The 22141-nt window shown below is 35.3% G+C and overlaps 1 pseudogene; it reads right to left on the bottom strand.

Moving 5' to 3' along the window:
- Positions 1 to 20150: 20150 nt before the first annotated feature.
- LOC130842497 (heterogeneous nuclear ribonucleoprotein A3-like) lies at positions 20151 to 21286 on the bottom strand (annotated as a pseudogene).
- Positions 21287 to 22141: the final 855 nt, after the last annotated feature.

Below are 22141 nucleotides of genomic sequence, written 5' to 3'. Positions count from 1 at the left end.
TATTAGCAATCAGAAATCAAGAATACATTTAAAGGATCATATACCATGATAAAGTGGGATTTATCCCAAAGATGTAAGGATTTTTTAATATCAATGAGTCGAACAGTGTGACACACTACATTAACAAATTAAAGAATAAAAAAAAAAAAACCCTTGATCATCTCAATTGATGCAGAAAAAGCTTTTGATAAAAGCTTTTTATTCAACATAGCCAAAGCAACAAGAGAAGAAAATCCTAGTCAGAGCAATCAGAGAAGAAAAAGAAATAAAAAGAATCCAGGTTGGAAAATAAGTAAAACTGTCACTGTTTGCAGACAAAAATGATACTATACACAGAAAATCCTAAAGATACCACCAGAAAACTACTAGAGCTTATCAAAGAATTTGGTGAATTTGCAGGGTACAAAATTAATACACAGAAATCTCTTGCATTCCTATACACTAAAAATGAAAGAAAAAATAATTTAAGGAAACAATCCCATTTATCATTGCATCATAAAGAATAAAATACCTAGAATACAAAAGAATAAACCTACCTAAGGAGGCAAAAACCTGTACTCAGAAAACGATATGAAAGAACTTAAAGATGACACAAACAGATGGAGAGAGATACTACGTTCTTGGTTTGGAATCAGGCTCCTTGTGTTTGGCCTACACCACCAAACTGCAGTAATCAAGACGTATGGTACTGCCTCAAAAACAGAAATATAGATCAATGTAACATGATAGAAAGTACAGAGATACACGCACAGAACTATGGTCCACAAATTTATGACAAAGGTGTTAAGAATATATATTGGAGAAAATATAGTCTCTTCAGTAAGTGATGCCTGGAAAACTATACAGCTGCACATAAAAGAATGAAATTAGAACACTCCCTAATACTATACACAAAATTAAATTCAAAATGGATTAAAGACCTAAATGTAAGGCTGGATACTATAAAACTCTTAGAGAAAAATACAGGCAGAACACTCTCTGACATAAATTACAGTAAGATCTTTTTTGACCCACCTCCTAGAATAATAAAAATAAAAACAAACATAAACAAATGGGACATAATTAAACTGAAAAAATTTCCACAGCAAGCAAAACCATAAACAAAATGAAAAGACAATCTACATAAAGGGAGAAATTATTTGCAAACAAAGCCAGCAACAAGGGATTATTCCCCAAAATATTCAAACAGCTCATGCAGTTCAATAACAACAACAACATAAACCAATCAGAAAATGGGTGGAAGATCTAAATAGACATTTCTCCAAAGAAGATACACAGATGGCCAAAAGGCACATGAAAAGATGCTCAAGATTACTAATTATCAGAGAAATGCAAGTCAAAACTGCAATGAGGTATCAACTCACACAAGTCAGAATGGTCATTATCAAAAAACCTACAAAAAATAAATGCTGCAGACATTTCTGCAATGTTGGTGGGCATGAAAATTGGTACAGACACTGTGGAGAACTGTATGGTGGTCCCTTAAAAACTAAAATAGAGCTACCATATGATCCAGCAATCCCACTCCTGGGCATATATTTGGAGAGAACCATAATTTGGAAAGATACATGCACCCCAAATTTCATTGCAGCACTATTTACAATAACCTGGGCATGGAAGCAACTTAAATATCCATTAGCAGAGGAATAGATAAAGAAAATATGGTACATATATACAGTGGAATATTACTCGGCCATAAAAAGAATGGAATACTGTCATTTGCATCAACATGGATGAACCTAGACACTCTCATACTAAGTGAAGTAATTCCAATAGAGAGTGACAAATATTTGCATGAAATTACTTATATGTGGAATCTAAAAAAGGGTAGAAATAAATTTATTTATAAAACAGAAATACAATTACAGATGTAGGAAACAATCTTATGGTTACCAGGGGGAAGATGGAAGTGATAAATTGGGTGATTGGAATTAAAATTTACACAATACTATATAAAATTGATAACAAATAAGGACTTACTGTATAACACAGGACACTCTACTCAATAGTCTGCAGTGACCTAGATGGGAAAAGAATCTATAAAAGAGTGTATGTATGTATATGTAAAACGGATTCACTTTGCTGTTCAGTGGACACTAACACAACATTGCAAATCAACTACACTGCAATAAAATTTTTTTAAAAAAGAAAATTCTGAAGACTCTATGAGAAAACTACCAGAGCCCATTAACAAATTCAGTAAAGTCACATGATGCAAAATTAATGTACAGAAATCCATTGTATTTCTATATACTAACAGTGAAAGATCAGAAAGGTCAATTAAGGAAACAACCCCACTTACCATCAGATCAAAATATTAAAATACCTTGGAATAAATTAACTTAAGGAGGCAAAAGACTTATACTCCAAAACCTATAATACACTGATGAAACTAATCTAAGACAACACAAACAGATGGAAAGATATATGGTGTTCTTGTATGGGAACAATCCATATTGTCAAAGAAACTATACTGCCCAAGGCAATCTACAGACTCAGTGTAATCCCTATCAAATTAACAGTAGCACTTTTTATAGAACAAGAACAAAAAATTTTACAGTTTGTATGGAAACACAGAAGACCATGAATAGCCAAAGCAATCCTGTGAAAGAAAAACAGAACTGGAGAAAATAGGCACTCTAACTTCAGACTATAATACAAAGCTACAGTAATAGAAAGGGCATGATTTTGGCACAAAAACAGATATACAGCTCAGTGAAACAGAAGAGAAATAAACCCAGCAACCTATGGTCAATTAATCTATGACAAAGGAGACAAGAATATACAACGGAGAAATGGCATTCTCTTCAATATATGGTGCTGGAAAACTGGACAGCTACACGTAAAAGAATGAAATTTAACATTTTCTAACACCATACAAAAAAAATAAACTCAAAATTTATTAAATACCTAAGTGAAAGACCACAGAATATAAAACTCCTAGAGGAAAACATAGGCAGAGCACTCTTTCACATATATCACAGCAATATCTTTTTGGATCTGTCTTCTAGAGTAATGCATATAAAAACAAAAATAAACAATTGGGATCTAAGCAAAGTTAAAAGCTTTTGTACAGAAAAGGAAACAATAAACAAAAGGAAAATCAAACCTATAGAATGGAGAAAATATTTGCAAATGTTGTGACTAACAAGGGATTAATCTCCAAAATATACAAATGGCTCTTCTTCCTCAATACCAAACAAACAAACAAACAAACAAACAAACAACCCAATCAAAAAAATGGGCAGAAGGGGGAGAAAAGATGTCAGTGAAGTAGAGGGATGTGGAATGCATCCCTCTCCACAGATGTATTGGGAGTGCACCAAAAGACACAATAATTCATACAGAGAACTAACTGAACACCAGCAGACCACCTTGGACACCAGAAAGGACTGCAAGGATCCCAACATAATGGGTAGGGAGGCATCTATGATGGCTCAAAGTGTGTGAAGTGGCCCAGCTATGGCAGACGGGAGGGAGTGAGAAACACATCGAGGGTCCACACCATGGTTCAGCGTTCCCAGACTGAGACATCAATTAACAGCTAAACAGTGGGTCTGGGAGTGGGAGCATGGGAACCAGAGAACTGTTTCAGGGTGAGAAACAATGTAGCCCGTGGGGAGACAGACTGAGAGGACAGGAGGGAAGAGATCCACAGCAAGAAGTGCCGGCCCCTGAGAGCTGCCTGGCCATGTTGGCAGCTGGATGCTCCTGGCTCATGGGCAGGGGGGAGGAGCCTTGGGCCTAGCCTCTCTCTCTCTCGGTGCCTGCAATGGGCAGAGGAAGGACCCCTGTGGGCCAAGCTAAGGCACTCAGGGATAACAAAGGCCCTCAGGCTCTCGGGTGGGGCTGGCTTAGAGTACTGGCAGCCGAGAGCAAAAAAAGCCTGCAGAGAGGCCCAACTCTGAGACATTCTCTTTACACCTGAGCCACTGGCATCCCTCTGAAACAGGCAACTCCATGCCTGACTGAAATGACGTGACCCAGACAGTGTGCCACTGCTCACTCACACCCAGGAGAAGGAGTCACTATTGTACCCTCTCCCTCCCCACACAACAGTGCTTACAGATGAACAATAAAGGAAGCTCTGCCAGTCGCAGAATAATACAAAAAAAGAAAAACAAAAAAAACAAGGCAGGTAGAAAGACACTTAGAGCTGAGACCCCAAGGAAACAGAAATATTAGTATTAATTCTATTGAAGTGGTCCATTCTGGGGTCAGGTCTAGGTTTTTTATTTTTTCTTTTTCTTTATTAACTACAATCTTAGTCCGAGGGAATCTACGAGCTTTATAACATATATTTTTATTCTATTTTTATTCTATGTTTATTTTTAGCCTTTTTATATACTTCTATTTCAAGCTAAATTTTTGAAGTGCTGACTATATATCTCTCCTACCTTCTTTTCATCTCTTTTATACATTTCTATTTCTTTCTTTTTATTTTCATATTTCCAGTCACACTACACTCTTCTGTTGCACTGTCTTCTATCCTTTCTTAGTTTATTTTATCTTAACATATTTATAAGCAACATTATCAATCTGTTGAGTCTCCTTGCTTTATTCTCCAGAACACACACCACCTTGGTATTTATTATTATTAGGTTTCTGTCTTTAAATTATTTCTCAGTATAATTGTCTAATTTCAATCTGAAAATCTCCAGTCTGTCTGGTGGTACTCTAGCTCTTTTTTATATTTGATCCTAGCTTTCAATATTTCCCTGGATTTGTGTTTATGTGTGTGTGGTGTTATTTGCTTGTTTGTTTGTATTTGTTTCTGTTTGTTAAATTTGGGTTTTGAATTTCTGTTGGTTTCTTCTTTGAATGTCTGATAGCATACTGGGGTTCTTCTGTCAGGTCTTTCTAGTGCCTTATGTTATATTGGATTCAGTAATTGGGTGCCTTATATGTGTATGTGTTTCCTAGACTTACTATTTGTTTGACTAAACACTTGGTCATTAGTGTGGGGCTTGGATAGTCTTCTTGAAACCCCTCTAATGACAGGACAAGCAGCCCTTGAGGTTTGGAATAACATGAGAAAACAAACACCATGCTGGCAAAGGAGCAATAAAAAAATCCACAAGGCCAAATAAATGAGGAGGAAAGAGGAAAATTGCCTGAAAAATAATTCAGAGTAATGATAGTAAAAATGATACAAATCTCAAAAACAAAATAGAGAAAATACAAGAAACAGTTAATATGGACTTAGAAGAACTAAAGAACAAACAAACAGCAATGGACAAAAAAATAACTGAAATTAAAAATACTCTAGCTGGTATAAACAGCAGAATAACTGAGGCAGAAGAATGAATAAGTGAGTTGGAAGATAGAATGAGGGAAATAACTGCCACAGAGAAGGAAAAAGAAAAAAGAATGAAAAGAATAGAAGACAGTCTCAGAGACCTCAGTGATAACATTAATTGCACCAACATTTGAATCCTAGACATACCAGAAGAAGAAGAAAAAAATGAAAGTATCTGAGAAAATATTTGAAGAGGTTATAGTGGAAAACTTCCCCAACATGGGAAAGGAAATAATTCACAAAGTCCAAGAAGCACAGAGAGTCCCATACAGAATAAACTCAAGGAGAAATACTCCAAGGCACATATTAATCAAACTAATGACAATTAAACACAAAGAAAAATTATTAAAAACAGCAAGAGAAAAGCAACAAATAACATATAAGGGAAAACCCATAAGGATAACAGCTGACCTTTCTACAGAAACACTACAGGCCAGAAGGGAATGGCAGGATATACTGAAAGACATGAAAGAGAAAAACCTACAGCCAAGATTACTCTACTCAGCAAGAATCTCATTCAGAATCGATGGAGAAAGCAAATGCTTTCCAGACAAGCAAAAGTTAAGAGAATTCAGCACCACCAAACCAGCCTTACAATAATTGCTTAAGGAACTTCTCTAGGTAGGAAACACAAGGAAAGGAAAAGATTTACAAAAACAAACCCAAAACAATTAAGAAAATGGTAATTGGAACACACATGTCAATAATCACCTCACATGTAAATGGATTAAATGTTCCAAGCAAAAGACACAGACTGGCTGAATGGATACAAAAACAAGGCCATTCTATATGCTGCCTACAAGAAACCTACTTCAGACCAAGGCATACAAATGACTGAAAGTAAAGGGATGGGAAAAGATATTCCATGCAAATGGAAGTCAAAAGAAAGCTGGGTTAGTAATACTCATATCAGACAAATTAGACTTTAAAGTAAAGGCTATTACATGAGACAAGGAAGGACACTACATAATGATCAAGGGATCCATCCAAGAAGAACATGTCACAATGGTAAATATCTACGCCCCCAACATAGAAGCCCCTCAATACATAAGGCAAATGCTAACAGGCATAAAAGGGGAAACTGACAGTAACATAAAAATAGTGGGAGACTTGAACACCCCACTTACATCAATGGACAGATCATCCAAACAGAAAATAAGTAAAAACACACAAGATTTAAATGATACATTAGACCATCTTGACTTAATTGATATTTATAGGACATTCCATCCAAAAAAGAAAGAATACACTTTCTTCTCAAGTGCACATGGAACATTTTCCAGGATAGATCACATCTTGGGTCACAAATCAAACCTCAGTAAATCAAGAACATTGAAATAATATCAAGCATCTTCTCTTACCACAAGGGCATGATACTAGAAAACAATTACAAGAAAAAAAAATGTAAAAAATAGGAACACATGGATGCTAAACAATACACTATTAAACAACCAATAAATCATTAAAGAAATAATAGAGGAAATCATAAAATATCTAGAAACAAGTGAAAATGATAACACAACAATCCAAAACCTATGGGATGAAGCAAAAGCATTTATAAGAGGGACGTTTATAGCAATACAATTCTACCTTAAGAAACAAGAAAATTATTGAATAAACAACCTAACCTTACACCTAAAACAATTAGAGAAGGAAGAACAAAGAAACACCAAAGTGAACAGAAGGAAAGAAATCATAAAGATCAGATCAGAAATAAATGAAAAAGAAAGGAAGGAAACAATAGCAAAAATTAAAGAAACTAAAATCTGGGTTGTTGAGAAGATAAATAAAATAGATAAACCAGTAGCTAGACTCATCAGGAGAAAAAGGGAGACTATGCAGCTGAACAGAGGTAGAAATGAAAAAGGAGAGGTAACGACACCACAGAAATACAAAAGATCATGAGAGACTACTACAAGAAACTATATGCCAATAAATTGGATAACCTGGATGAAATGGATAAATTCTTACAAAAATACAATCTTCCAGGACTGAATCAGGAAGAAATAGAAACTGTGAACAGACCAATCACAAGTATGGGAATTGAGGCTGTGATTAAATATCTCTGAACAATCAAAAGCCCCAGGCCTGATGGATTCATGGGCAAATTCTATCAAATATTTAGATGAGAGCTAACACCTATCCTTCTCAAACTCTATCAAAATATTGCAGAAGGAGGAACACTCCCAAACACATTCTATGAGGCCACCATCACCCTGACAGCAAAACCAGGCAAAGATGTCACAAAGAAAGAAAATCACAGACCAATATCACTGATGAATATAGATGCAAAAATCCTCAACAAAATACAAGCTACAGAATCCAAGAGCACCTTAAAAAAATCATACACCATGATCAAGTGTGGTTTATCCCTGGGATGCAAGGTTTCTTCAATATATGCAAATCAATCAACATGATACATCATATCAACAAATTGAAGGATAAAAACCATATGATCATCTCAATAGATGCAGAAAAAACTTTTGACAATATTCAACATCCGTCTATGAGATAAACTCTCCAGAAAATGGGCGTAGAAGGAAATTACCTCAACATAATAAAAGCCATATATGAGAAACTGGAAGCCAACATCGTTCTAAATGGTGAAAAACTGAAAGATTTCCCTCTAAGAACAAGAAGAAGACAAGGGTACCCACACTCACCATTATTAATCAACATAGTTTTGGAAATTTTAGCCACAGCAATCAGAGAGGAAAAGAAATAAAAGGAATCCAAATTGGAAAAGAAGTAAAATTGTCACTCTTTGCAGATGACATGATATTATACATAGAAATCCCAAAAGACTCTACCAGAAAACTGCTAGCACTAATTGATGAGTTTAGTCAAGTAGCAGGATACAAAATTAATGCACAGAAATCTCTTGGATTCCTATACACTAACAATGGAAGAGCAGAAAGAGAAATTAAGGAAACTCTCCCGTTTGCCATTGCAACAAAAAATATAAAACACCTAGGAACAAACCTGCCTAAGGAGGCAAAAGATCTGTATGCAGAAAACTTTAAGACATTGATGAAAGAAATCAAAGATGACACAAACAGATGGAGGGACATACCATGTTCCTGGATTGGAAGAATCAACATAGTGAAAATGACTGTACTACCCAAAGCAATTTACAGATTCAATGCAATCCCGATCAAATTACCAATGGCATTTTTCACAGAACTGCAGCAAGAAATCTTATGATTTGTATGGAAACGCAAAAGACCCTGAATAGCCAAAGCAATCTTGAGAAGGAAAAATGGCGTTGGTGGAATCAGGCTTCCTGACTTCAAACTATACTACAAGGCCATAGTGATCAAGACAGTATGGTACTGGCACAAAAATAGAAAGGAAGATCAATGGAACAGAATAGAGAACTCAGAAGTAAGCCCAAATACATACGGGCACCTTATCTTTGACAAAGGAGGCGCGAATATAAAATGGAAGAAAGACAACCTCTTTAATAAGTGGTACTGGGAAAATTGGACAGCTACATGGAAAAGAATGAAATTAGAACACTTGCTAACACCATACACAAAAATAAACTCCAAATGGATTAAAGACCTACATGTAAGGCCAGACACTATAAAACTCCTTGAGGAAAACATAGGCAGAACACTCTATGACATCCATCAAAGCAAGATCCTTTTGGACCTACCTCCTAGAATCATGGAAATAAAATCAAGAATAAACAAATGGGACCTCATGAAACTTAAAAGCTTTTACACAGTGAAAGCATCCATATACAAGACTAAAAGGCAACCCTCAGAATGGGAGAAAAGATTTGGCAACAAAGCAATGGACAAAGGATTAATCTGAAATATACAAGAAGCTCATGCAGTTTCATATCAAAAAATCAAATAACCCAATCCACAAATGGGCAGAAGACCTAAATATACATTTCTCCAAAGAAGACATACAGATGGCCAATATATCCATGAAAAGATGTTCAATATCACTAATCATCAGATAAATGCAAGTCAAAGCCACAATGAGGTAGCACCTCACACCAAACAAAATGCCCATCATCACAATATTTGAAAACAACAAATGCTGGAGAGGGTGTTGAGAAAAGGGAACTCTCCTGCACTGTTGGTGGGAATGTAAGTTCATACAGCCACTATGGAATGCAGTTTGGAGACTGCTTAAGAAACTAAAAATAGTACTGCCATATGATCCAGTATTCCCACTTCTGGGCATATACCCAGAGAAAACCATAATCCCAAAATAAACATGTAGCATAATGATTATTGCAGCATTGTTTACAATAGCCAGGACATGGAATCAACCTAAATGCCCATCAACAAACGAATGGATAAAGAAGATGTGGCATGTATATACAATGGAATATTACTCAGCTATAAAAAGGAATGAGATGGAGCTGTATGTAATGAGGTGGGTAAACCTAAAGTGTGTAATGCAGAGTGAAGTAAGTCAGAAAGAGAAAGACAAATATTGTATGCTAACTCATATATATGGAATCTAAAAATGGTACTGATGAACTCAGTGACAAAACAAGAGCAAGATTGCAGATTCAGAGAATGGACTGGAGAACTCGAGGTTTGGGGGGGTGAGTGGTGAAGGCGAAGCTGAGATGCAGTGAGAGAGTAACATAGACATGTATATACTACCAACTGTAAAATAGATAGCCAGTGGGAAGTTGCTGTATAACAAAGGGAGTTCAACTCGAGGATGCATGATGCCTTAGAGAACTGGGATGGGGAGGGTGGGGGGGAGTTGAAGGAGGGAGGGGATATGGGGATATTTGTATAAATACAGATGATTGAACTTGGTGTACCTCAAAACCTGGTACAAGAGTGTAATGCAATTATATTCCAATTTAAAACAAACAAAGAAACAAACAAAAAAACTTTGCCACTACCTTTTTAGCCCACAAATTTCTTTGTAAATAATAGGTGCACGTCATGATCAGTGACGGATCATGTCACTTCCTTCAAGGTCTGTCATTATTTCACCACTGTGTGTTTGTTATTCAGTTCACACACAGAAAGAAAAGCTATAGCCACTTTGTTTCCCTCATAAACTGAGGTGACATTTTACAAAGAAGGATAATCAATAGTGAATTGTCCAGCAAAGTTGAAAATGCATCAAAGAAAAAAAAAGTGGTAATGCCAAAAATCGATTTAGAAGTCTAGAATATCTTGAGAGACTCTAGAGGAACTTAGTGGGTGCAAACTTCTCGAGGTAAATGAGAAAAGTGGTGGTGATGAAAAGGATGAGGATGTCTCAGAGAAAGTGACTCTAGTAAAAAAAATTTCATGTTAAAGGAAGTTTGGAGATATTTCATGGCATTGTAATTGGAAAGGATAAAGTGCTGAAAGTTGATCAAAACTTAGAAGAGAGTATGACAGTTTTCCAAGGCAGAGAAAAGATACTTGGTCCATATTGTAAGTCACATAATGCAAATAAGGCAAGCACTGTTCAAACTACTTGATATGTTTTTACAAAGAAATAAACACTTTAATTCTAAAAAAATAAAAATAAATAAAAAATCTAGAAACAACACATTTTGGAGAGGGTGTGGAGAAAAGGGAACTCTCTTGCACTGTTGGTGGGAATGTAAGTTGGTACAGCCACTATGGAAAACAGTTTGGAGGTTTCTTAAAAAAATACAAATAGAACTACCATAGGACCCAGCAATCTCACTCCAGGGTATATACCCAGAGAAAACCATAATCCCAAAATAAACATGTAGCATAATGTTTATTGCAGCACTATTTACAATAGCCAGGTCATGGAAGCAACCTAAATGCCCATCAACAAAAGAATGGATTATGAAAATGTGACATATATATACAATGGAATATTACTCAGTTATAAAAAGGAATGAGATGGAGCTATATGTAATGAGGTGGATAGACCTAGAGTCTGTCATACAGAGTGAAGTAAGCCAGAAAGAGAGAAACAAATATTGTATGCTAACTCATATATACGGAATCTAAAAATGGTACTGATGAACTCAGTGACAAGACAAGAACAAAGACACATGCAGAGAATGGACAGGAGGACACAAGGTTGGGGAGGCGGGGGGTGAAGGGGAAGCTGAGACGAAGTGAGAGAATAGCATACACATATATATACTACCAACTGTAAAATAGCCAGTGGGAAGTTGCTGTATATCAAAGGGAGATCAACTCGATGATGGATGATGCCTTAGAGGGCCGGGATGGGGAGGTTGGGGGGGCATCGAGGGAGGGAGGGAATATGGGGATATGTGTATAAATACAGCTGATTGATTTTGGTGCATGTAAAAAGCTGGTAGAAGAGTGTAAAGCAATTATATTCCAATTTTAAAAAATGAGCAGAAGATCTAAACAGACATCTCTTCAAAAGAAGACATACAGATGCCCAAGAAATACATGAAAAAATGCTCAACATTGCAGATTATTAGAGATTTGCAAATTAAATTATAATGAGGTATCACCTCACAGCAGTCAGAATAGGCATCATCAAAAAAATTACAAATAACATGGCACATACATATAACGGAATATTAGCCACAAAAAGGAACAAAATTGAGTTATTTTTAGTGTGGTGGATGGACCTAGAGTCTGTCATACAGAGTGAATTAAGTCAGAAAGAGAAAAACAAATACCATATGCTAATGCATATATATGGACTCTAAAGAAACAAACAAACAAACAAACAAACAAACAAAACTGTACCAATGAACCTAGTGGCAGGGCAAGAATAAAGATGCAGACATAGAGAATGGACTTAAGGATACAGGGGGAAGGGAAATCTGGGACAAAGTCAGATAATAGCATTGACATATGCACACTACCAAATGTCAGCAGCTAGTGGGAAGCTGCTGCATAGCACAGGGAGATCAACTTGATGCTTGGTGATGACCTAGAGTGGTGGGATAGGGAGGGTGGGAGGGAGGATCAAGAGGGAGGGGATATATGTATAAATACAGCTGATTCACTTTGTTGTACGGCACAAATGGGCCCAACATTGTAAAGCAATTAAACTCCAAAAAAGATCTGAAGAAAGAAAATCTAGGAAGGCAAAATAGATCCTCCTAAGATTTTAAAGAAAGCAAATAATAAAAACAAATGTATATTTCATAAAAATAGCCATGGTGGCAATATTAATGGTGCATTAAAGAGAGAAGATTCTGGAAACAGGAACCATGTGGGACACCATAGCAATTTGCAAAGAATTTATCTTTTAGTAAGGCCACTTAGTAAGAATAGGAGAAAGCAAAGTTGGGGATATGGAAAAGAGTAGACCAGAAAGAATGTAGGTAAGAAAAGAAGCCATAGAAAATGATGTTGAGGTTTTTATTCCTTTGTGAACTTGGTTAGATATTAAGGTCTTTAATAGATTTGTTGAGATACAAAGTGAGAATCAATTCAAACTGCAAACAAACTCAATATTTTATGGCTTCAAGTTTAACTCTAATTATGATTTTCATTGATGAGTACTGAGGGAAGAAAGTGAGTCTAAATTTCATTTGAACTTTTTCTTTAAATCCCTGCTCACCGATTATCGGCCTTAATACTTGGAAATATTACTTAGCATGACTGAGCTCCATTTCTTCAGCAATTTTTTAAATGAGGAAATGATTTCTGCCATTATTACTATGAAACCAAATGAGATAGTCAAATCACTGCCTTGTATTAGAGTAGAAGTTAAATGAACAGTAATAATACTATTGGCATTTTAGAAAACTTTGATTAGAAAGTGAACAATATATTGAATGTAACTTTTAAAAAGTATTTAGTTTTAATGCTCTCTAAATATCAATAATTAAAAAAATATTTTGGCCACCTAATTTAGAAAAAAGCATATTTTTCCTGAATAAAATGTATAAATATGCACAGAAAATAAATAAAAAGTCACACAAAAAAGTTAAAAAAACCTACAAATAATTAATGCTGGAGAGCATGTGGGGAAAATGGAACCCTCCTACAATGTTGGTAGGAATGTAAATTGTTACAGCCAATATGGATAACAGTATGGAGGTTCATTAAAAAAAAACTAAACATATGGTTCTGCAATCCCACTTCTGAGCATATATCCAGAGAAAACCAAAATTTGAAAATATACATGCCCCCTAATTTTCATTGCACTATTTACAATAGCCCAGACCTGGAAGCAAACTAAATGTCCACCAACATATTAATGGGTAAAGAAGATACAGTATATATAGACTATGGAATATTAGCCACACAAAAAAATGAAATAATGCCATTTGCAGGAACATGTTTGGATCTAGATTTTATCATACGAAGTAAAGTAAGCCAGACAGAGAAAGAAAAATATCATATGATATCATTTATGTATGGGATCTAAAAAAAAATATACAAATGATCATATATACAAACAGAAATAGACCCACAGACATATAAACCAACTTATTATTACCAAAGTTGAAAGTGCGGGGAGGGAAATATTAGGAGTTTGGGATTAACATATACACGTTACTGTATATAAAATAGATAAGCAACAAGGACCAACTGTATAGCACTGGGAACTATACTCCATATTATGTAATCATCTATAAGGGAAAATAATCTGAAAAAAAGATATATATGTATGTATAACTGAATCATATTGCTGTACACTTGAAACTAACACAACATTGTAAATTAACCCTACTTCAATAAAAAATAATTTATGAAAAACATTAAAACAAAAAGTACCAAAACATATGCAGTGCATGAAAAGCAATGATCAGAAATAAATAGTTATGCCATATCTTCTTTAATCATTCATCTGTTGATGTACATTTATGAACTCGATGATAGCTGATGACCTAGAGGGGTGGGGTAGGGAGGGTGGGAGGGAGGCTCAAGAGGGAGGGGATATGGGGATATATGTTTAAATACAGCTGATTCACTTTGTTGTACAGAAGAAACTGGCAAAACATTGTAAAGATATTATACTCCAATAAAGATTGAAAAAAAATAATAAAGCTGCAGCCACATTAACATCCAAAAAAAAAAAAAAAAAAAAAGAAGTAAATATTTGGCTGAAATGCCTATTAAAGAAAGAAATATCTGAAATCAATATATTAACTTTATATTAAGAACATTGGAATAGAATGGTAAGCTATAACCAAAGCTTTCTGAAAGGCAAAATAATAAATATTATAGAAGATATAAAGAAATAGGGACTAAAACACAGTAGATAAGTCAACCCAAAAGTTGGTTCTCAAAAACAATCAACAAAATTAACAAAATTTAGATTCACACAGAAAAATGAGAGAAGGAAATAACTAAAATCAGACACAAAACTGGGGATATTACTATTATCTATCTTACAAAGATAAGAGGGATAAAGTAGAATAATGTGCACCATTGTACAGTAACTAATTATATAATCTAGAAGTGAACAAATTCCTTGAAACACACAAACTGCCTGAATTGATTCAAGATGAAACAGAAAACTTCAGCAAAGCTATAAGTTAAAAAAAAAAATCAGTAAACAAAATCCTTCCAACCTTGTAAAGTCTTAGACATTATGGCCTCTCCAGTGAATTCTAACAAACATCTTAATAATTAATACTAATCCTTTTCAATTTTTACTAAATATTGAATACTAGGGAATGCTTCTTAACTCATTTCACGTCACCAGCATTGCACTGATAATAACGCCACATAAAGAAATTTCAAATAAAGAAAATTACATGTCAATAATTTTTATCAATATAGGTTCAAAAACCTCAACAAAATGTTAGCAAATAGAATCAACAGAGTATTAAAAATCTTTTTTACCATGACCAAGTGGGATTTATCTCAAGAATGCAGGAGTGTGTAAACATAAAAACATCGTATAATATGTCACTGTAATATGTCATTGTTTTCCCCAATATCAGAAATAAGATAAGGGTGCTCACTTTTCATACTGCTATTCAACATTGTCATAGGTTTCTAGCTAGAGCTTTGGGACAAGAAAAGTAAATAAAAGACAACCAAATTGAGAGGAAGAGGTAAAACTATATCTGAATATGGCATTATCCTATACATAGAAAATCCCAAGAAATCCACACTAAAGCTACTGAAGCTGATAAACAAATTCAGCAGTTTCAGTATATAAGAACAACACACAAAAATCAGTTGTGTTTCTATACACCAGCAATGAACAATCCAAAAATGAAATTAAGTAAACAATTCTATTTACTATAGCGTCAAAAGTATTCTAATTAAATCTAACCAAGGAAATGAATATCTTGTATGTTGCAAACTACAAAACATTACTAAAACAAATTAAAGAAGACCTAAATAAATGGAAAGATATCTCATGTACATGGGTTAGAAGACAGCATTATTATGATGAAAATAGTATTCAAAGTAAATGAGAGATTCAGTATAATTCCTATCAAAATTCCAACACCCTTTTCCTCAGAAATGGGAAATCTACTTATCTAATTCTTATGGAATTACAAAGGCCTCTGAATATCAAAATAATCTTGAAAAAGAAAAATAAAGAAAACCCACACTTGCCAATTTTGAAGCTTATGGCAAGGCTATAGTAATTTAAACTTTATGGTACTGACATAAGGACAGACATCAATAAATAGATAAAATAGAAAGCCCAGAAATAAACCCTAACATATACAGTCAATTGATTTTTCACAATGGTGCCAAGACCAATAAATAGAGAAAGAAAATCATTTTCATCTAAGGTTTCTGGGGAAAAAATGGATATAAAAGTGCAAAAGAATAAAGTTGAACCCTTATACCATATGTAAAAATTAACTCAAATTATGGTCAAAGACCTAAACTTAAGAACTAAAACTATACAATCCCTAGAAGAAAACACTGGGGAAACTTTTCATGTTTTTGAATTTGGCAGTGATTTCATGGATATGCCAAAAAAGCACGGAAAAAAAAATAGATACTTTATGGTTTATTAATTGCAAACTTTAGTACATCAAAGAATACTATCAGAGAAGCGTAACTACAACTTACACAGTACGGGGAAATATTTGCAAATGTATATTTGATGAGGGGTTAATATTCCAAATATGTTTAAAAACCCTAAAAATATCAGCAATACCAAGTTAAAAAATGGGCAAATAAGTTGAATAAATACTTTTTTCAAAGGCAATATACAAATAGCTAACAAATGTATGAAAATATATTCAACATCACTAGTCATAAAGGAATGCAAACTGAAACCACAATGCAATACCATTTCACTTCTACTAGGATGCCTAACATTTAAAAAGAGAAAAAGAAAAAGCAGAAAATGAATGTCAATGAAAATGTGAAGAATTTGGAACCCTGGCGTACTGCTGGTGAAAATGTAAAATGGTGCAGCCACTGTAGAAAACAGTTCGACAGTTTTAGATTAGGTTAAACATAAAACTACCATATGACCCAGCAATAGTCTACTACTAGGTATATAAATTCACAATAATTGAAGGCAGAGAATCAAATAGATGCTTGCCCACCTTTGTTCATGATTGCAGCATTATTCACAATAACCAAAATGTATAAACAAGCCAAGTAGTCAACAGGTAAGTGACGGAACCAAATGTGGTATATACATAAAATGGAATACTATTCACTCTTAAAACGGACTGAAATTTTGATATGTGCTACAATATGAATGGATCTTGAAAATATGCTTTGTTAAATAGGCCAGACACAGAAAGACACATATTGTGTGAACCCACTTATATAAAGCATCTAAAATGACAAATTCATAGAGTCAGAAAGTAAAATAGAGTTTTCCAGGGCCTGGGAGGATGCAGGAAGAATAAATTATTGTTTTATTGTTAAGGAGTTTTTATTGGCAGTGATAGAAAGATTCAGATGCAGAAGGTCGTGATGGTTACACAATGTTGTGAAATGTATTTAACACTGCTGAATTATACACTTGCAAATGGTTATAATGATAAATATTGTTATATATATTTTAACATATTACAACAGTTAATTATGAAAAAAAAGATCTTAAAGAGATGGAACTAGCACAAGGAAAGAAGGAAATTGACATTTATTGAATACTATGACTTAGGCATAATGATAAACATTGTCTTATAAATTATTTCATTGGTAATGACACAGAGGTAGGTATTAATCTTTTTAATGCACAGATTAGAAAACCAAGTCTCCATGCTATTAAAACCTAAGGTCGTCTGAGATCACCAAATATTCAATGTTATATGACTAGAATTAGAGTCCAAACTAATTGACACAGAAGTTTATATCACATTTCTTTCCTACTGAGAGTGGAGTATTCTACCATATTCTTTGATCACAGTTCATATTCTGAGGAAAATCAAAGTTTCAAAATCCAAATACCCAACACTCAGAAAAACTTACATGCCACATTAAAAGTGGAGGGAAAAAAATCACTCAGAGCACGCAAGAGATACAAGCTTCTATTACATTTGTACTGGCAATTTCTGCTGACATTCAACTATCATTGCCTTCATGTCATAGCCATGCAAAATTTCATTTTAGTATAAATGAAGCAACATTTTACACACACACACACACACACACACACACATTTCTTAGGGAAAGATATAATCACATTTACATACTTTATCTCACAATTTTCCCCAACCAAGAAAAAAAAAAAAAGAAACAAACAAACAACAAAAAAAAGAGCTATACTCTCTAAGATGTTTCAAAGGACTTTAAGATGGCCAAGTATATCGTAATTGACTCTGGTACTTGCTTTGCAAATATGCTTTAGTTTCCGCATCCTATCTCTTTATGAGACCTTTCTTAAAGGCCTCTTTATGAGGCCTTCAGCCAGAATATAAGTTCCTGGAACAAAACATGAGTACATTTCTCATATCTATGTGCTTCAGATGATCTTCCATGTAGTTGAATGAAAGAGTCAGCAAAGCTACTGCTAAGTTGACATAAATATACAATTTAAAGGTAGGAAACAAGAAATTGTGGGTTTGAATTCTGGCTTCAAGTCTACTAATACTGCAACATTTAGCAAGTTGCTTAGCCTCTTTCAGCCATAGTCTCACCAATAATGATATCAACCTGATAGAATTCTTGTAAATGCTAAAAGTGATAATTTATGTACAGTATTACCTAAAGAATGATAACTTTTTGCCATTAAAAGATGGGTGAAACTTTTCCTTAAAAATGGAGGAGTAAAGGCATTTCTACAACACTTTCCTCTTTGGAAACCTATTGGACAAAAACAAAATTCTTAGTGAAACAGGAAATTTGTTAAAAGCTCAAACCATAAATTACAAATTACCTAAAAATTGTTGCAATATCTAAAATAGTATGCTGAGTACTGACACAGTCACTCATTTATTCAATCAAAAACATGTAGTGGCTCTAGGCCCATCCACCTCACTAAAAATAACTCAATTTCAATCCTTTTTATGGCTGAGTAATATTCCATTGTATATATGTGCCACCTAGAGTCTGTCATACAGAGTGAAGTAAGCCAGAAAGAGAAAAACGAATATTGTATGCTGATGCATATATATGGAATCTAAAAAAAAAAATGGTACTGATGAACCCAGTGGCAGGACAAGAATAAAGATGCAGATGTAGAGAAAAGACTTGAGGACACTGGTGAGGGGAGCAGGGAAGTGGAAGCCGGGACAAAGTGAGAGAGTAGCATTGACATATATACAGTACCAAATGTGAAAAAGCTGGTAGGAAGCTGCTGCATAACACAGGGAGATCAACTCAGTGATTGCTGATGACCTAAATGGGTGGGTTAAGGAGGCTGGGAGGGAGACTCAAGAGGGAGGCAATATGGGGATATATGTTTACTATTTTTTGGGGGAATATATGTTTAAATACAGCTGATTCACTTTATTGTACAGCAGAAACTGGCACAAGAGTGTAAAGCAATTATACTCCAATAAAGAGTCAAAAAAAAAAAATGTAGTGAGCATTTATTTTTCACCAGGCTGTATAATAGGGGCTAAGAATAAAATGATGGGCAAAAAAATTGACCCAGTTTTTCTTATCAAGAAACATGCTTTTTTGGACTTACTTCTAAGAAGAAACATAAATGTTTCCCAAATTAGATGTCATCATCTTGAAGTGATATATAAATTATTTTTTATTTGAATGATTGAATTTAAAGGTATGGGTAGGAAAAAGGAGTTAAAGAATATTTGCATACAATGAGAAAAATAAAGGAGGAAAGAAGCATAAGACAATAAAAAGCATAAGGAGAACATGCACTGTAAGAGAACTTGCCTAAGAAAATGCAAGAATATTGACAAAGAGTTCTTTACAACCTCAAATATATATAATTTATATAATCTATATCTATCTATTCATCCATCTATCTGTAATATGGATACAGATAACACAGTATCCCTAAAAGAAGTTAAAAAGATTCTCAGAAAATGAAAATAAAATAAGAAGAAACTGGCAGAGTTCAAGAAATAAGATAGAAAATCAAGGAGATTAAAACCAGAGAAACTATGATTGCAAGAAAAAAAAATGTGTTGGATTGGTTCAGGGAATTTTTTTTTTTTTTTTGAAAAGTTAAAAATTCCTTAATTTTTCATTCCTGGTACCACTATCACAATTTACAAGGCAATATACCTGATGTAATGAAAAGAAAAAGAAAAAGAAAAAGCTACAACAGAAAAAGACCTCAGGAATGTACATCTAATTGACACTACATTGCATTAATCAATAGCTGCACTTTTTGCAAACTGTGGCTATGACAGTCCTGAAGAAGAAGGGTTTCCTGTTTAAGCTGCAGTAACTTTTTCTGACTATGGATCATCGTTCCTCCTGTGGCAGATTTTTACACTTCCTCTAATGCACTTGGGACGACTGTCTCAAAGTAACCTGCAGCTTTCCTGACAACTCCTCGCTCTCTCTTCTGCTAAGAACTGTAGCCCTTTTCTTCTGAGATTTTAGAACCTTCTGCTACCATATCCACCACTTCCACCACAAGACCCATAACCACCACCACAGAGATTGCCCGAGTGCTTCCACCAAAACTGCCCCCTTTCATGGGTCGACAATTTGATTCCTGTTGTCCACTATAATTTCCAAAATCATTATAATTCCCACCACCACCAGAGTTACCTCCAAAATTTCCTCCTTCATTGTAACCATCATATCCTCCACCACCGCCACCATATCCACCACCTTAGTTTCCATATTCTGGTCCACCACCACCATAGCCTCCTCTACTACTGTAACCAGGTCCACTGCCATAGTTGCCACCATCACCTCCAAATCCATTATATCCACCTTCATCTCCTCCATAACTACCTCTACTGCCACCACCTCCACCACCATAGCCTCCTCTTCAACCAAAGTTTCCACCACGGCCAAGGTTACCTCCTCCACCTCCAAAGTTTCCTCTACAACCCATAAAGTTGCCAGATCCACCTCCACGAACTCTTTGTGATCCAGCAGATTGTATTTCTTGTTTAGAAAGGGTCTTTTTCAATTCACAATTATGCCCATTAATAGTGTGGTATTTCTGAACAACAATTTTATCAACTGTATCATGATCATCAAAAGTTACAAAAGCAAATCCTCTCTTTTTCCCACTCTGCTTGTCTTCCATAACTTCTATGGTTTCAATCTTGCCAAAGTTTTCAAAGTAGTCTCTCAAATTATATTCTTCTGTGTCTTCTTTAATACCACCAACAAAAATTTTCTTCACTGTTAGACGGGCACCAGGCTTTACAGAATCCTCTCTAGAAACAGTTTTCTTTGGTTCCACTACATGCCCATCAACATTGTGGGGTTGAGCACACATTGCTGTATCCACCTCTTCAACACAAGAGTAAGGAACAAAACCAAAGCCCCTTGAACATTTTGTTTGGGGGGTCTCTCATTACCATACAATCTGTAAATATGCCCCATTTCTTAAAATGTTCTCTTAAGCTATCATCTGTAGTTTCAAAGCTCAGGCCACCAATAAACAGTTTTCACAACTCTTCTGGTTTCTTTGGATCATGGCCTTCCTCCCCCGGAGGTGGTGACGATGACCAGAGTCAGGCTGGGAGTGACCAGGCAGCAGTTTTACCTCCATTTTGAGACCAGACATGCCTCTTCCAACTTGAGTTCAATCCAGGGAAATTTTAAAAATTGAAAATTAAGAAATGAATATATACAAATTATTATAGATGTGTGGGCTCTTTATAGAGCAGCTATGTATTAGAACAACTTGAAGGCCAGCAGAAAAGATTTTCCACAACTGAAAACATAAAGAAAGAACCACAACAAAACAAGTAGGAGGGGTAGAGATGTGATTTACTCAAGACCCACACCCCTGGGTAGTTGACCCACAAAATAAAGGTTAATCATGATCACAGGGATTCTCCCCAAGGAACAAAGGGTTGGAGCCCAACATCAGACTCCTCAGCCGCAGGATCCTACATCATAATTAAGAGCACCCATGATGTCTGGCTTGAAACAAAGAGGGGTTGTTGTATGGGAGAGCAAGAGGGCAGTAGAAAACAGAGACTCTGCCTTTAAATGGCACATGCAAAATACCACAAACTCCAAATCCCAGTGCAGAAGCATTAATTTGAAAGGAGCCTAGGTCAGACTCACTAGCTGATCTTGGATAGCCTCCTAGACAGGCAGGAGGCAACTGAGACTCTCCCTGGAAACACAGACACTGATGGTGGCCATTTTTGGAAGCTTGTTCCACTCCATGGACACTGGTGCCAGGAAGTACCATTTTGGAGTCCTCCCACAAACCTCTTTGAATTTGGGGATTACCTGCCCACCAGAGTGCTGGTACCAGCACCAGAATACCGTATGCCATGCAGCTGGCAATGCCAGGACCCAACCCTATCCACCAATGGGCTGACAACCACCATGAAAGGCAGGTCCTGGCAGCAAAAGTGCCAAGAGCCAACCTCATCCACCAGTGTGCCCA

Source organism: Hippopotamus amphibius, chromosome X, assembly GCF_030028045.1.
Source record: "Hippopotamus amphibius kiboko isolate mHipAmp2 chromosome X, mHipAmp2.hap2, whole genome shotgun sequence".
In the NCBI taxonomy this organism is placed as follows: domain Eukaryota; kingdom Metazoa; phylum Chordata; class Mammalia; order Artiodactyla; family Hippopotamidae; genus Hippopotamus; species Hippopotamus amphibius.
Note: the sequence above shows the minus strand (reverse complement) of the source record. Positions and strands in the feature narration are given on the sequence as shown.